This window comes from Pleurodeles waltl, chromosome 6 (assembly GCF_031143425.1).
Source record: "Pleurodeles waltl isolate 20211129_DDA chromosome 6, aPleWal1.hap1.20221129, whole genome shotgun sequence".
Classification (NCBI taxonomy): Eukaryota; Metazoa; Chordata; class Amphibia; order Caudata; family Salamandridae; genus Pleurodeles; species Pleurodeles waltl.
Genome location: NC_090445.1, coordinates 1,202,818,542 through 1,202,832,553, shown reverse-complemented (window position 1 = coordinate 1,202,832,553; position 14,012 = coordinate 1,202,818,542).

Sequence of the window (14,012 nt, the reverse complement as noted above, 5' to 3'; positions counted from 1 at the left end):
TGTATCTCTGCCCTATTTTTTCCCACTGTGTCTTTCAGTTGCGAACGTGTATCCTCAAGAACCTGAGTCCTTGCAGCCAAAAGATCAAACTTTTTCTTGAGTATTTCACATGAGCCCTGGATTTCTCTTTGATTTGATTCTGAGATAGCAAAGCCATTTTTTATTTCGACAGACAATGTTAGAATCATTGATTTAAGAGATTTAATAGTCACTTCTTCCTAGGTGCAGTGTAGGAAAGTCCCACCTTGCCTGGCATGTTACCCCCATTTTTACTGTATGTATGTTTGTTTTTGCCTGTGTCACTGGGATCCTGCTAGCCAGGACCCCAGTGCTCATAAAGTATGCCCTGTATGTGTTCCCTGTGTGGTGCCTAACTGTAGCACTGAGGCTCTGCTAACCAGAACCTCAGTGTTTATGCTCTCTCTACTTTTAGAATGTTCACTGCAGGCTAGTGACTAATTTTACCAATTCTGATTGGCACACTGAAACACCCTTATAATTCCCTTGTATATGGTACCTAGGTACCCAGGGTATTGGGGTTCCAGGAGATCCCTATGGGCTGTAGCATTTCTTTTGCCACCCATAGGGAGCTCAGACAATTCTTACACAGGACTGCCACTGCATCCTGAGTGAAATAACGTCCACGTTATTTCACAGCCATTTTACAATGCACTTAAGTAACTTATAAGTCACCTATATGTCTAACCCTCACTTAGTGAAGGTTAGGTGCAAAGTTACTTAGTGTGAGGGCACCCCACATTGTTCAGGGCAAATTCCCCGGACTTTATGAGTGCGGGGACACCATTACACGCGTGCACTACATATAGGTCAATACCTATATGTAGCGTCACCATGGTAACTCCGAACATGGTCATGTCACATGTCTAGGATCATGGAATTGTCCCCTCAATACCATTCTGGTATTGGTGGGACAATTCCATGCATCCCCAGGGCTTCAGCATAGAGCCTGGGTACTGCCAAACTAACGTTCCGGGGTTTTCTCTGCAGCTACCGCTACTGCCAACCCTCAGACAGATTTCTGCCCCCCCTGGGGCCTGGGCAGCACAGTCCCAGGAAGGCAGAAGAAAGGATTTCCTCTGAGAGAGGTTGTCACACCCTCTCCCTTTGGAAATAGGTGTGAAGGGCCTGAGAGGAGTAGCTTCTCCTGGCCTCTGGAAATGCTTTGAAGGGCACAGATGGTGCCCTCCTTGCATAAGCCAGTCTACACCGGTTCAGGGATGCCCCCAGCCCTGCTCTGGCGCGAAACTGGACAAAGGAAAGGGGAATGACCACTCCAGGGGAGGTGCCCAGAGCTCCTCCAGTGTGTCCCAGCCCTCTGCCATCTTGGATGCAGAGGTGTGAGGGCACAATGGACTCCTCTGAGTGGCCAGTGCCAGCAGGTGACGTCAGAGACCCCTCCTGATAGGTGCTTACCTTTCTCTGTAGCCAATCCTCCTCTGAGGGCTATTTAGGGTCTCCCCTGTGGGTTTCCCACCATATAACGAACGCAAGAGCTCACGAGAGTTCCTCTGCACTTCCCTCTTCGACTTCTGCCAAGGATCAACCGCTGACTGCTCCAGGGCGCCTGCATAACCGCAACAAAGTAGCAAGAAGACTACCAGCAACATTGTAGCGCCTCATCCTGCCGGCTTTCTTGACTGTTTCCTGGTGGTGCATGCTCTGAGGGCTGTCTGCCTTCACCCTGCACTGGAAGCCAAGAAGAAATATCCAGTGGGTCGACTGAATCTTCCCCCTGCCAACGCAGGCACCAAACTTCTGCATCACCGGTCCTCTGGGTCCCCTCTCATCCTGACAAGTGTGATCTCTGGAACACAGGAGCTGGGTCCAAGTATCTTCGACAGTCCAGTGGTCCTTCTGTCCAAATTTGGTGGAGGTAAGTCCTTGCCTCCCCACGCCAGACAGTAATCCTGTGTACTGCGTGAACTGCAGCTGCTCGGGCTTCTGTGCACTTTTGCAAGGCTTCCTTTGTGCACAGCCTAGCCCAGGTCCCCAGCACTCTGTCCTGCATTGCCCAACTCACTGAGTTGGACTCCGGCATTGTGGGACCCTCTTTTGTTGTTTTGAGTTGACCGTCGTCCTCAGATCTTCTAAGTGCCTGTTCAGGTGCTTTTGCGGGTGCTGCCCGCTTCTGTGTGGGCTCTCCGTGATGCTGAGCGCCCCCTCTGTCTCCTCCTCCAAGGTGCGAACTCCTGGTCCTTCCTGGACCCTGGCAGCACCCAAATACCTCAACCGCGACTCTTGCAGCTAGCAAGGCTTGTTTGCAGTCTTTCTGCGTGGAAACAACTCTGCTTCCTCCTGCACGCCGTTGGACATACTCTGACCATAGGGGAAGTTCCCGGCATCTTTCGTTGTTGCAGAATCTTCAGCTTCTTCCACCCGGAGGCAGCCCTTTTGCACCTTCATCCGGGCTTTAGTTTGCTCCTGCCCCCACTGGACACTTGCGCGACCCTTGGACTTGGTACCCTTCCTTTACAGGTCCTAAGGTCCAGGAATCCGTCTTCAGTGTTTTGCAGTCAGTTGTTGTCCTTGCAGAATCCCCTATCTCGACTTTACTGTCTTTCTGGGGTAGTAGGGTAACTTTACTCCTACTTTTCAGGGTCTTGGGGTGGGGTATCTTGGACACCCTTAGTGTTTTCTTACACTCCCAGCGACCCTCTACACACTACACTAGGCCTGGGGTCCATTCGTGGTTCGCATTCCACTTTTGGAGTATATGGTTTGTGTTGCCCCTAGGCCTATGTCTCCCTATTGCATTCGATTGTGTTCTACAGTATTTGCACTACTTTTCTAACTGTTTACTTACCTGATTTGGTTTGTGTGTGTACATTTTGTGTATATTACTTACATCCCAAAGGGAGTATATACTCTGAGATACTTTTGGCATAGTTTCACTAAAATAAAGTACCTCTATTTTAGTAACTCTGAGTATTGTGTTTTCTTGTGATATAGTGCTATATGATATAAGTGGTATAGTAGGAGCTTTGCATGTCTCCTAGTTCAGCCTAAGCTGCTCTGCTATAGCTACCTCTATCAGCCTAAGCCTCTAGAACACCCCTAATCTACCAATAAGGGATAACTGGACCTGGCACAAGGTGTAAGTACCACAAGGTACCCACTATACGCCTAGCCAGCCTCCTACATTCGTGGTGCATCAGTGGGATAAGTACTTGTAACTGCTTTACCACTTTGTCATTGGTGCTTTTCATGAGAAAGACATATACCAAATACTTCAAGATATACACATTGAACTAAACAGTTTAACTTTCCATCTCTAAAACTTTCTACAAAGTTTCTGAAAAGTTTCTGAAAACTTTTAAAAGTTTGAAAAAGTTTTTTTTCTGTTCTTTTAAAATTTCTAAAACTTTTTCTCTCTCTGTCCTAAACCTTTTCTATTATGTCTGCAGTAGAGCTTACTCCCAAAGTTGTTCAGGCAACCTATGAGAGTTTAAACTTTAAAAGTTTGAAGGGTCTCTGCAAAGAAATAGGTTTAAGCATTGGCACAAATCCTACCAAAGACTCTCTCTTTAGCCTTCTCCTAGAAAGTGACCAGAACCAATCTGGCCCATCACAGGAACAGTAGGTAGGAGGGGAGGCTACCCAGTCAGACTCAGAGGAGTCCCCTGAAGACACTGGGGAGGGTTCTTCCAAAGACCTGCCAGCTAGCAGGCCACTTAGTGACACTGGTAGTGGGAGGGGGTCACACATTAGTAGGGCATATTTCACTCCTAAAGGCCAGGTTACTAGGGTCCAGCCAGTTAGGGACAGGTCTCTCTCTGACAATTCCCAAATTTCCTCTGTGTCTCACAATTCCCAAGCCTCTCACCCTGAGGATAACTTAATGGAAAGGGAACTCAGAAAGCTGAGGTTGGAAGAGGCCAGGCTGAAGCTTAAACAGCAGCAGCTGGCCTTAGACAGGGAATCTCTGGATGTAGAGAGGGAAAGGCAGAGATTGGGGTTAGTTCCCCATGGTGGCAGCAGCAGTGTTTTTGATAGCAATCCCATTAGAGAGCAAGATTCCAGAAACCTGCATAAAATAGTCCCCCCTTACAAGGAGGCGGATGACATTAACAAGTGGTTTGCTGCACTTGAGAGGGCCTGTATGGTACATCTGGTCCCTCAAAGGCAGTGGGCTGCTATGTCGTGGCTATCTTGCACTGATAAGGGTAGGGATAGGCTCCTTACTGTTAGAGAAAGTGATGCTAATAACTACAAAGTTTTGAAGGATGCACTCTTGGTGGATTTGGCTTAACCACTGAACAATACAGGATTAAGTTCAGAGACACCAGAAAAGAGTCCTCTCAAGACTGGACAGATTTTGTAGACTGTTCATTGAAGGCCTGGAGAGTTGGTTGCATGGCAGTAAGGTAACTGACTATGAAAGCCTGTATAATCTAATCTGGGAGAGAATATTCTTAATAATTGTCTGTCTGATTTCTTGCACCAGTACTTGGTAGACTCAGATCTGACCTCTCCCCAACAATTGGGAAAGAAGGCAGACAAATGGGTCAGAACAAGAGTGAACAGAAACGTTCATACAGGGGGTGACAAGGATGGCAAGAAGAAGGATGGTAAGTCTTCTGACAGGGTGGGGACAAAGATAAAAAACATTCTGAGTCTTTATCAGGCCCACAAAAATCCTCTGGGGGTGGTGGGTCCAAATCCTCTTCTAACAATCAGAAAAAACCTTGGTGTTATTTATGTAAAGTAAAAGGCCATTGGGCAAGTGATTCCACTTGTCCAAAGAAAAACACCAAACCTCCCACCACCACAACCCCAACTGCAACCTCTAGTGCCCCTAGTAATGGCAGTGGTGGTGGGAAGTCTACTACAAATAGCCAATCCAAGGGTGTAGCTGGGCTCACTATTGGCAGTGTAGTTGGGGTTGGTCTTGTTAGGGAGACCACAGAGGCTGTTTTAGTCTCTGATGGTGGCATTGACTTTGCCACCTTGGTTGCTTGTCCCCTTAATATGGGTAAGTACAAGCAACTACCCCTAATCAGCGGTGTTGAGGCCTACAGGGACATAGGAGCCAGTGTAACTATGGTTATAGAGAAACTGGTTCACCCTGATCAACACCTACTTGGTCAGCAGTACCAAGTGACTGATGCTCACAATAACACACTTAGCCACCCCATGGCTGTTGTGAATCTCAACTGGTGGGGGGGGGGTTTACTGGTCCAAAGAAAGTTGTGGTAGCCACTGAATTACCTGTAGATTGCTTACTAGGCAATGATTTGGAGACATCAGCTTGGGCTGAAGTGGAGTTGGAGGCTCATGCAGCAATGCTGGGCATATTTTCGCTTTGACAAGGGCTCAGGCCAACAAGCAAAAAGGACAGAGAAACTTGGATCCTGGAACAATGGACCAAGTGCTCCCAAAAGCTAGGGGTAGAAAGGGTAAATCCTTGCCCACTATCCCTCCCTCTCCAGAAGATTCCCCTTTTGAGGAAGAGGAATCCTTTCCCTGTGCAGAACCTAAACCAGATGAGCTGGCAGCAGACACTGCTGAGCTTTTAGGTGTGGGGGGCTGCTAGAGAACAGCTGAGTGTGGCACAACAGACCTGTCCCACACTAGAGGGTTTAAGACAGCAAGCTGTCAAGCAGCAGAATGGGGATGTCAGTGATAGCCATAAGGTGTATCGGGAAGACAACCTCTTGTATACTGAGTCAAGGGACTGTAAACCTGGAGCTGCCAGGAGATTGGTCATCCCCTTGAAATACAGAGAGTTTCTTCTTACCTTGGCACATGACATTCCCTTGGCTGGGCATTTGGGCCAAAGTAAAACTTGGGACAGGCTTGTTCCCCTGTTTCACTGGCCTCATATGTCAGAGGACACTAAAGAGTTTTGTTGCTCTTGTGTGACCTGCCAAGCCAGTGACAAGACTGGTGGCACTCCAAAGGCCCCCTTAATTCCACTTCCTGTGGTTAGGGGTTGGCATAGTTGGCCCCCTTGACCCTCCAACAGCTTCAGGCAATAGGTTTATCCTGGTGGTAGTGGACCATGCCACTAGGTACCCTGAAGCCATCCCCTTAAGGACCACTACAGCTCCTGCAGTGGCAAAGGCCCTCCTGGGAATCTTTTCCAGAGTGGGCTTCCCTACGGAAGTGGTGTCAGACAGAGGTAGTAACTTCATGTATGCATACCTCAAGGCAATGTGGAAGGAATGTGGTGTAACTTACAAGTTCACTACCCCTTATCATCCACAAACAAATGGTCTTCGTTGAGAGGTTTAATAAAACTCTCAAAGGTATGATAATGGGACACCCTGAAAAACTCAGAAGGAGATGGGATGTCCTGTTACCATGCCTCCTTTTTGCTTACAGGGACGTACCCCAAAAAGGATTGAGCTTTAGCCCCTTTGAACTCCTCTTAGGGCACCCTGTGAGAGGTCCCCTTGCACTTGTTAAGGAGGGTTCGGAACAACCTTTAAAAGCTCCTAAACAGGACATTGTGGACTATGTACTTGGCCTAAGATCAAGAATGGTTGAGTACATGAAAAAGGCTAGTAAAAACCTTCAGGCGAGCCAGGAGCTGCAAAAGCAATGGCATGACCAGAAGGCTGTCCTGATTCAGTTCCACCCAGGACAGAAGGTGTGGGTTTTGGAGCCTGTGGCCCCAAGAGCACTCCAAGACAAATGGAGTGGACCCCATCTCATTGTTGAAAAAAAGGGTGAGGTTACCTATTTGGTAGACCTTGGCACTGCCAGGAGTCCCCTCAGGGTGCTCCATGTCATCCGCTTGAAACCCTACTATGACAGGGCTGATCTCACCCTGCTCATGGCAACTAATGAGGGACAGGAAGAAGAGAGTGACCCTCTCCCTGATCTCTTCTCCACCACTGAAGCTGATTGCATATTGTCTTATTGCTGAGCAGAAAGATAACTGTATAAATCTTTTAAGTCAGTTTTCTGAACTCTTCTCACTGATACCAGGTACCACTACTTGGTGTGAACATACAATCGATACTGGAGACAGTTTACCTGTCAAAAGTAAGATTTATAGGCAGCCTGACCATGTCAGGGACTGCATTAAACAAGAGGTTCAGAAAATGTTAGAATTAGGAATGATTGAGCCTTCAGAAAGCCCATGGGCTAGCCCAGTGGTGCTTGTCCCTAAACCTCACAGTAAGGATGGTAAAAGAGAGATGAGGTTTGTGTTGACTATAGAGGGCTCAAACCAAGTAACCAAGACATATGCTCACCCTATACCCAGGGCAGATGAGCTCATAGATACACTGTCTGCTGCAGAATATCTAAGCACTTTCGATCTAACTGCAGGGTATTGGCCGATTGGGTTATCAGAAGATGCTAAACCAATGACTGCATTTTCAACCATTGGAGGGCACTATCAATTTACTGTAATGCCCTTTGGTCTGAAAAATGCACCTGCCACTTTTCAAAGGTTGGTGAACACAGTCCTGCAAGGGTTGGAAGCTTTTACTGCAGCATATCTAGATGATATAGCTGTCTTTAGCTCCACCTAGGATGATCAACTGGTCCACCTGTGGAAAGTTTTGGAGGCCCTGCAAAAGGCAGGCCTCACTATCAAGGCCTCAAAGTGCCAGATAGGACAGGGCATAGTGGTTTATCTGGGCCACCTGGTAGGTGGGGAACAGATTGCACCACTGCAGGGGAAGATCCAGACTATTATGGAATGGGCTCCCCCTACAACTCAAACCCAGGTGAGAGCCTTTTTAGGCCTCACAGGGTACTACAGGAGGTTTATTAAGAATTATGGCTCCATTGCAGCTTCTCTTAACGACCTCACCAGTAAAAAGATGCCTCAAAAGGTATTGTGGACAGCTAGTTGTCAAAAAGCTTTTGATGATCTCAAACAGGACATGTGCTCTGCACCTGTCCTAAAAAGCCCTTGCTACTCCAAAAAGTTCATAGTCCAGACTGATGCTTCTGAACTGGAGGTTGGGGCAGTGCTATCACAGCTTAATACTGAGGGCCAGAATCAACCTGTTGCTTTTATCAGCAGGAGGTTGACCCCTAGAGAAAAGCGTTGGTCTGCCATAGAGAGGGAGGCCTTTGCTGTTGCCTGGGCACTGAAAAAGTTGAGGCCATACCTGTTTGGTACTCACTTTATTGTTCAGACAGACCACAAACCTCTACTTTGGCTAAAACAAATGAAAGGTGAAAACCCTAAATTGTTGAGGTGGTCCATATCCCAACAGGGAATGGACTATACAGTGGAACATAGACCTGGAAGAACCCACTGCAATGCAGATGGACTCTCCAGATATTTCCACTTAGACAATGAAGACTCATCTGGGCAAGGTTAGCCTTATTGTCCCTCGTTTGGGGGGGGGGGTGTAGGAAAGTACCATCTTGCCTGGCATTTTACCCCCATTTTTACTGTATGTATGTTTGTTTTTGCCTGTGTCACTGGGATCCTGCTAGCCAGGACCCCAGTGCTCATAAAGTATGCCCTGTATGTGTTCCCTGTGTGGTGCCTAACTGTATAACTGAGGCTCTACTAACCAGAACCTCAGTGTTTATGCTATCTCTGCTTTTAAAATTGTCACTGCAGGCTAGTGACTAATTTTACCAATTCTGATTGCCACCCTTGTGTATGGTACCTAGGTACCCACGGTATTGGTGATCCAGGAGATCCCTATGGGCTGCAGCATTTCTTTTGCCACCCATAGGGAGCTCAGACAATTCTTACACAGGACTGCCACTGCATCCTGAGTGAAATAACGTCCACGTTATTTCACAGCCATTTTACACTGCACTCAAGTAACTTATAAGTCACCTACATGTCTAACCCTCACTTAGTGAAGGTTAGGTGCAAAGTTACTTAGTGTGAGGGCACCCTGGCGCTAGCCAGGGTGACCCCACATTGTTCAGGGCGAATTCCCCGGACTTTGTGAGGGCGGGGACACCATTACACGTGTGCACTACATATAGGTCAATACCTATATGTAGCATCACCATGGTATCTCCGAACATGGACATGTAACATGTCTAGGATCATGGAATTGTCACCCCAATACCATTATGGTATTGGGGGGACAATTCCATACATCCCCGGGGCTCCAGCATAGAGCCCGGGTACTGCCAAACTAACTTTCCGGGGTTTTCTCTGCAGCTACTGCTGCTGCCAACCCTCAGACAGGTTTCTGCCCCCCTGGGACCTGGGCAGCCCAGTCCCAGGAAGGCAGAACCTAGGATTTCCTCTGAGAGAGGGTGTCACACCCTCTCCTTTTGGAAATAGGTGTGAAGGGCCTGAGAGGAGTAGCCTCTTCTGGCCTCTGGAAATGCTTTGAAGGGCACAGATGGTGCCCTCCTTGCATAAGCCAGTCTACACCGGTTCAGGGATCCCCCCAGCCCTGCTCTGGCGCGAAACTGGACAAAGGAAAGGGGAGTGACCACTCCCCTGACCAGCACCTCCCAGGGGAGGTGCCCAGAGCTCCTCCAGTGTGTCCCAGACCTCTGCCATCTTGGATGCAGAGGTGTGAGGGCACAATGGACACCTCTGAGTGGCCAGTGCCAGCAGGTGATGTCAGAGACCCCTCCTGATAGGTGCTTACCTTTCTCTGTAGCCAATCCTCCTCTGAGGGCTATTTAGGGTCTCTCCTGTGGGTTTCTCACCAGATAATGAATGCAAGAGCTCACCAGAGTTCTTCTGCACTTCCCTCTTCGACGTCTGCCAACGATCGACCGCTGACTTCTCCAGGAAGCCTGCATAACCGCAACAAAGTATCAAAAAGACTACCAGCAACATTGTAACGTCTCATCCTGCCGGCTTTCTCGACTGTTTCCTGGTGGTGCATGCTCTGAGGGCTGTCTGCCTCCAACCTGCACTGGAAGCCAAGAAGAAATCTCCTGTGGGTCGACGGAATCTTCCCCCTGCCAACGCAGGCACCAAACGTCTGCATCACCGGTCCTCTGGGTCCCCTCTCATCCTGACGAGAGTGGTCTCTGGAAACACAGGAGCTGGGTCCAAGTGTCTTCGACAGTCCAGGTACCTTCTGTCCAAATTTGGTGGAGGTAAGTCCTTCCCTCCCCACGCCAGACAGTAATCCTGTGTACTGCGTGAACTGCAGCTGCTCGGGCTTCTGTGCACTTTTGCAAGACTTCCTTTGTGCGCAGCCTAGCCCAGGTCCCCAGCACTCCGTCCTGCATCGCCCAACTCGCTGAGTTGGACTACAACGTCGTGGGACCCTCTTTTGTTGTTTTGAGTCGACCGTCGTCCTCAGATCTTCTAAGTGCCTGTTCAGGTGCTTCTGCAGGTGCTGCCTGCTTCTCTGTGGGCTCTCCATGTTGCTGAGCGCCCCCTCTGTCTCCTCCTCCAAGGGGCGACCTCCAGGTCCTTCCTGGGCCCTGGCAGCACCCAAAATCCTTGTGACTCTTGCAGCTAGCATGGCTTGTTTGCGGTCTTTCTGCGTGGAAACAACTCTGCATCCTCCAGCACGCAGTGAGACATCTTCTGACCAAAGGAGAAGTTCCTGGCACCTTCTGTTGTTGCAGAATCTTTGGCTTCTTCCACCCGGAGGCAGCCCTTTTGCACCTTCATCCGGGGTTTAGTGGGCTCCTGCCCCCCCTGACACTTGCGTGACTCTTGGACTTGGTCCCCTTCCTTTACAGGTCCTAAGGTCCAGGAATCCGTCTTCAGTGTTTTGCAGTCAGTTGTTGTCCTAGCAAAATCCCCTATCTCGACTTTACTGTCTTTCTGGGGTAGTAGGGTAACTTTACTCCTACTTTTCAGGGTCTTGGGGTAGGGTATCTTGGACACCCTTAGTGTTTTCTTACACTCCCAGCGACCCTCTACACACTACACTAGGCCTGGGGTCCATTCGTGGTTCACATTCCACTTTTGGAGTATATGGCTTGTGTTTCCCCAAAGCCTATTTCTCCCTTTTGTATTCTATTGTGTTCTACAGTGTTTGCACTACTTTTCTAACTTTTTACTTACCTGATTTGGTTTGTGTGTGTACATTTTGTGTATATTACTTACCTCCTAAGAAAGTAAATCCTCTGAGATACTTTTGGCATATTGTCACTAAAATAAAGTACCTTTATGTTTAGTAACTCTGAGTATTGTGTTTTCTTGTGATATAGTGCTAAGTGATATAAGTGGTATAGTAGGAGCTTTGCATGTCTCCTAGTTCAGCCTAAGCTGCTATGCTATAGCTACCTCTATCAGCCTAAGCTGCTAGAACACCCCTAATCTACTAATAAGGGATAACTAGACCTGGCACAAGGTGTAAGTACCACAAGGTACCCACTATAAGCCAGGCCAGCCTCCTATATGCAGGAGCTGCGGAAGGAAGGGTAAGGGTAAAGGCCTGGGCACTCTTGTTAGGAGAGGCATATGCATGCTTGCAGGGTTGTTTTTCAACTTCGGAATCTTCCATTGTCTCCTCTCCCTCCAACCCATCTATGGCCTGAAATCTCTTGCTCTCAACTCGCCTCAGCCCACTGCTGCTTGCCATCTCCTCTAGCCTTGGAAAGTGCCCTTGTTTGTCGACCTTTCTTGTTCCAAACCCCTAAGCCAGGCCTAGCCTTCGTTCCCTAGCTGCCCCAACAGGGTTTATTATTTTTGACAGCACCTTGAAGACCTTAATGAGAGGGTGATTTTTAACTTGTTAGGGTCAATAATATTCCCATTTTTGCGATTCCTCTTGCTATTATGCTGGGCCTTTTTTAGGGATACTAGGCATGCAAGAAAGGGGATAGCGGTTTTCCAAGGGTATTGTAGTCCCAACAGCAGAACCTACTTCAAATAGTTAGACCAGTGATGCTTGTTGAAAAGGTTTTTTAGGTGACTGGGAGAGGCTTTACGCTTTTCCTTGGGGATAGACCTAAATTAATATATACATCTCTTCTTGAGGTCTTTAATTGTAATGCTTCTACTTGGCTCCCACCCAAATTTGTTTAATCCTGCCACACCCTCAGCCCTTTGGCCCCTTACCCCTACTAGTGGTGTCTCGCTCCTCTTTGCCAATCCATTGTAAAGATCTCCCGGTATGGGTTCACTCTCTCAGCCGCTTCCTACCTCCTTTGCTGCCACCTATGTAGCAACGGCCCTAAATGTGCTGCTGCTGACTCCTTTACCCCGGAGGGGGACCCTTGCAGCAGCCCTGTGGCCCTTTTGTAACTCCAGAGCGGCTCGCGTCCAGTGCGCTGCGGCATTGATAATCACTCTGCTGTTTGCCCCAACTTCTGCCACCCTGGAGAAGGACTTGGAGCTTGGCTCAAGAATGGTGGTAAAGAAAAACATTTAGCAATGTTTCAAATCAAGCCAAACACTATTTTACGAGCTCTTCCATAAGCAATTTAATCGGAACATCCCTGATGGACGAGTGCTCCAGCGAACTGCTTCCTTGCCAGCTACCATGTTCTCCCGAAGCCAAAGATGTCTGAGTCTGGGAGTAATGGTTAAGGCCTGCACAAGGAAAGCTGGATATCTTCTAAAGATGCAGAAGTGTCTGATGGGGAGCCGTCTAGTTTGCTGGTATTGAGCAGTTCTTAGAACTGGGAAAGAGTTGAAGATTGTCTTCTGCTTTGTGGACTGAGGATGGAGGTTATAGGTTGACTTATGTCTGAGATAGTGTTACAGGATATTAGTTATTATGCCAAGATAGTTTGAAAGTGTAGCACACAGTTATTGAGGTAGTGTGAACTTGCAAACTGTGGAGGCCAGATTGTGGAGTTTGTCTTGGAAGGCGTTTGTTCAACCAAGAGCCCTGAAAAAGTTGAAGTGGGCTGCAAAACACCTGTTGGCTTAAGCAACTACCAATATTAATTCATGGTGTTGCTACTCAAATACATGTTTGTATCTTGAGTATGATTACAATTTGGTAAATATTGTGGGTTTATACTACTTTGAAATTGAACAAAAAAATTAAGGCTCCAAAAGTAACTGTAGATTTAGTTGCTACTATGTTAAATCCTGTCTTAGAGTGCCTCAAATCTATTTTTAGGTTTTGTATTAATTTAACAGTGCCTGAGAGGGAACTGACACAATAGAGGCCAACCAGCGCTAGGTTTTCACATGACTTCTAATTTCTGAAATACAATTAAGTTATATGTTACAGTACTGTGACGGGACGACCGAGACGGTGTCGATCCCGCAGTATCCCAGGGGCACCATTGCATCCGGCCTCCCCGACCCAGATGCAGTCCTGTCAGGAGCCAATTCACAACGACATCCGGGTGACGAGGGGATTTGTAAATCCCTTCTCAACATAACCCAGGGAGAGACTGCGGCAGAGCGAAAGACGGCGGCAGCATCCGTAGCGGTGGCTGCAGCAGCACAGAAGATAGTGGCAGCACCAGTAGCGATAGTGGCAGCACCAGTTGCGGCGGCGGCAGCACGGTAGACCGCGACGGCACCTGAAGCAGAAACAGCGACAACCCCAGGAGGAGCGGCACGAGGAGGAACACCCAGAGAAGGTGGACAAACCATCCGGGTTCACCCCTGCCCAGCAGATGCCGAGCCCAGCAAGCAGTGCCCAACGACAGTGGTTTTCTCACCGCTTCAGCAACCGAAGGGTCAGGAGACAGAAAACCCCAGGATCCCGCCACACTCTGGGGAGAGCGTGGCCTTGGCAGGTACAAAGAAAAAGGTCTAATCCTATTCCTACAGTACGAGCGGGAGGCGGGAGGGGAACAGGCCGCTTACCTACCATACGCTAATAGACTCGGTGATATTAGGATTCTGTTGGTTGTTTTGTTATTCGTTCTTCCTTCTTTGTTTAAATAGGAAAAGAGACTTGGTTACTTACCGAAGCAGCCTAATAGAATGTTATTCTAACGAAACAAACCAAGAGAAAAGGGAAAAGGCAAAAGAGTGTCCACAGTTTAGTTCTTAGTATGGTTGTAAACCTCAGAGAAAAAGAAAAGAGAAAAAGAAAATGAAACTAAACAAAACAGTCACTGAAGAATAGAAAAGAGACATGACGAAAGTAAGGAAAGACAGACCCAGAGAGAAAGAGAGCAGAAGCCGAAGAGCAGAGTAGGTGTTAATAAAAGAAGAT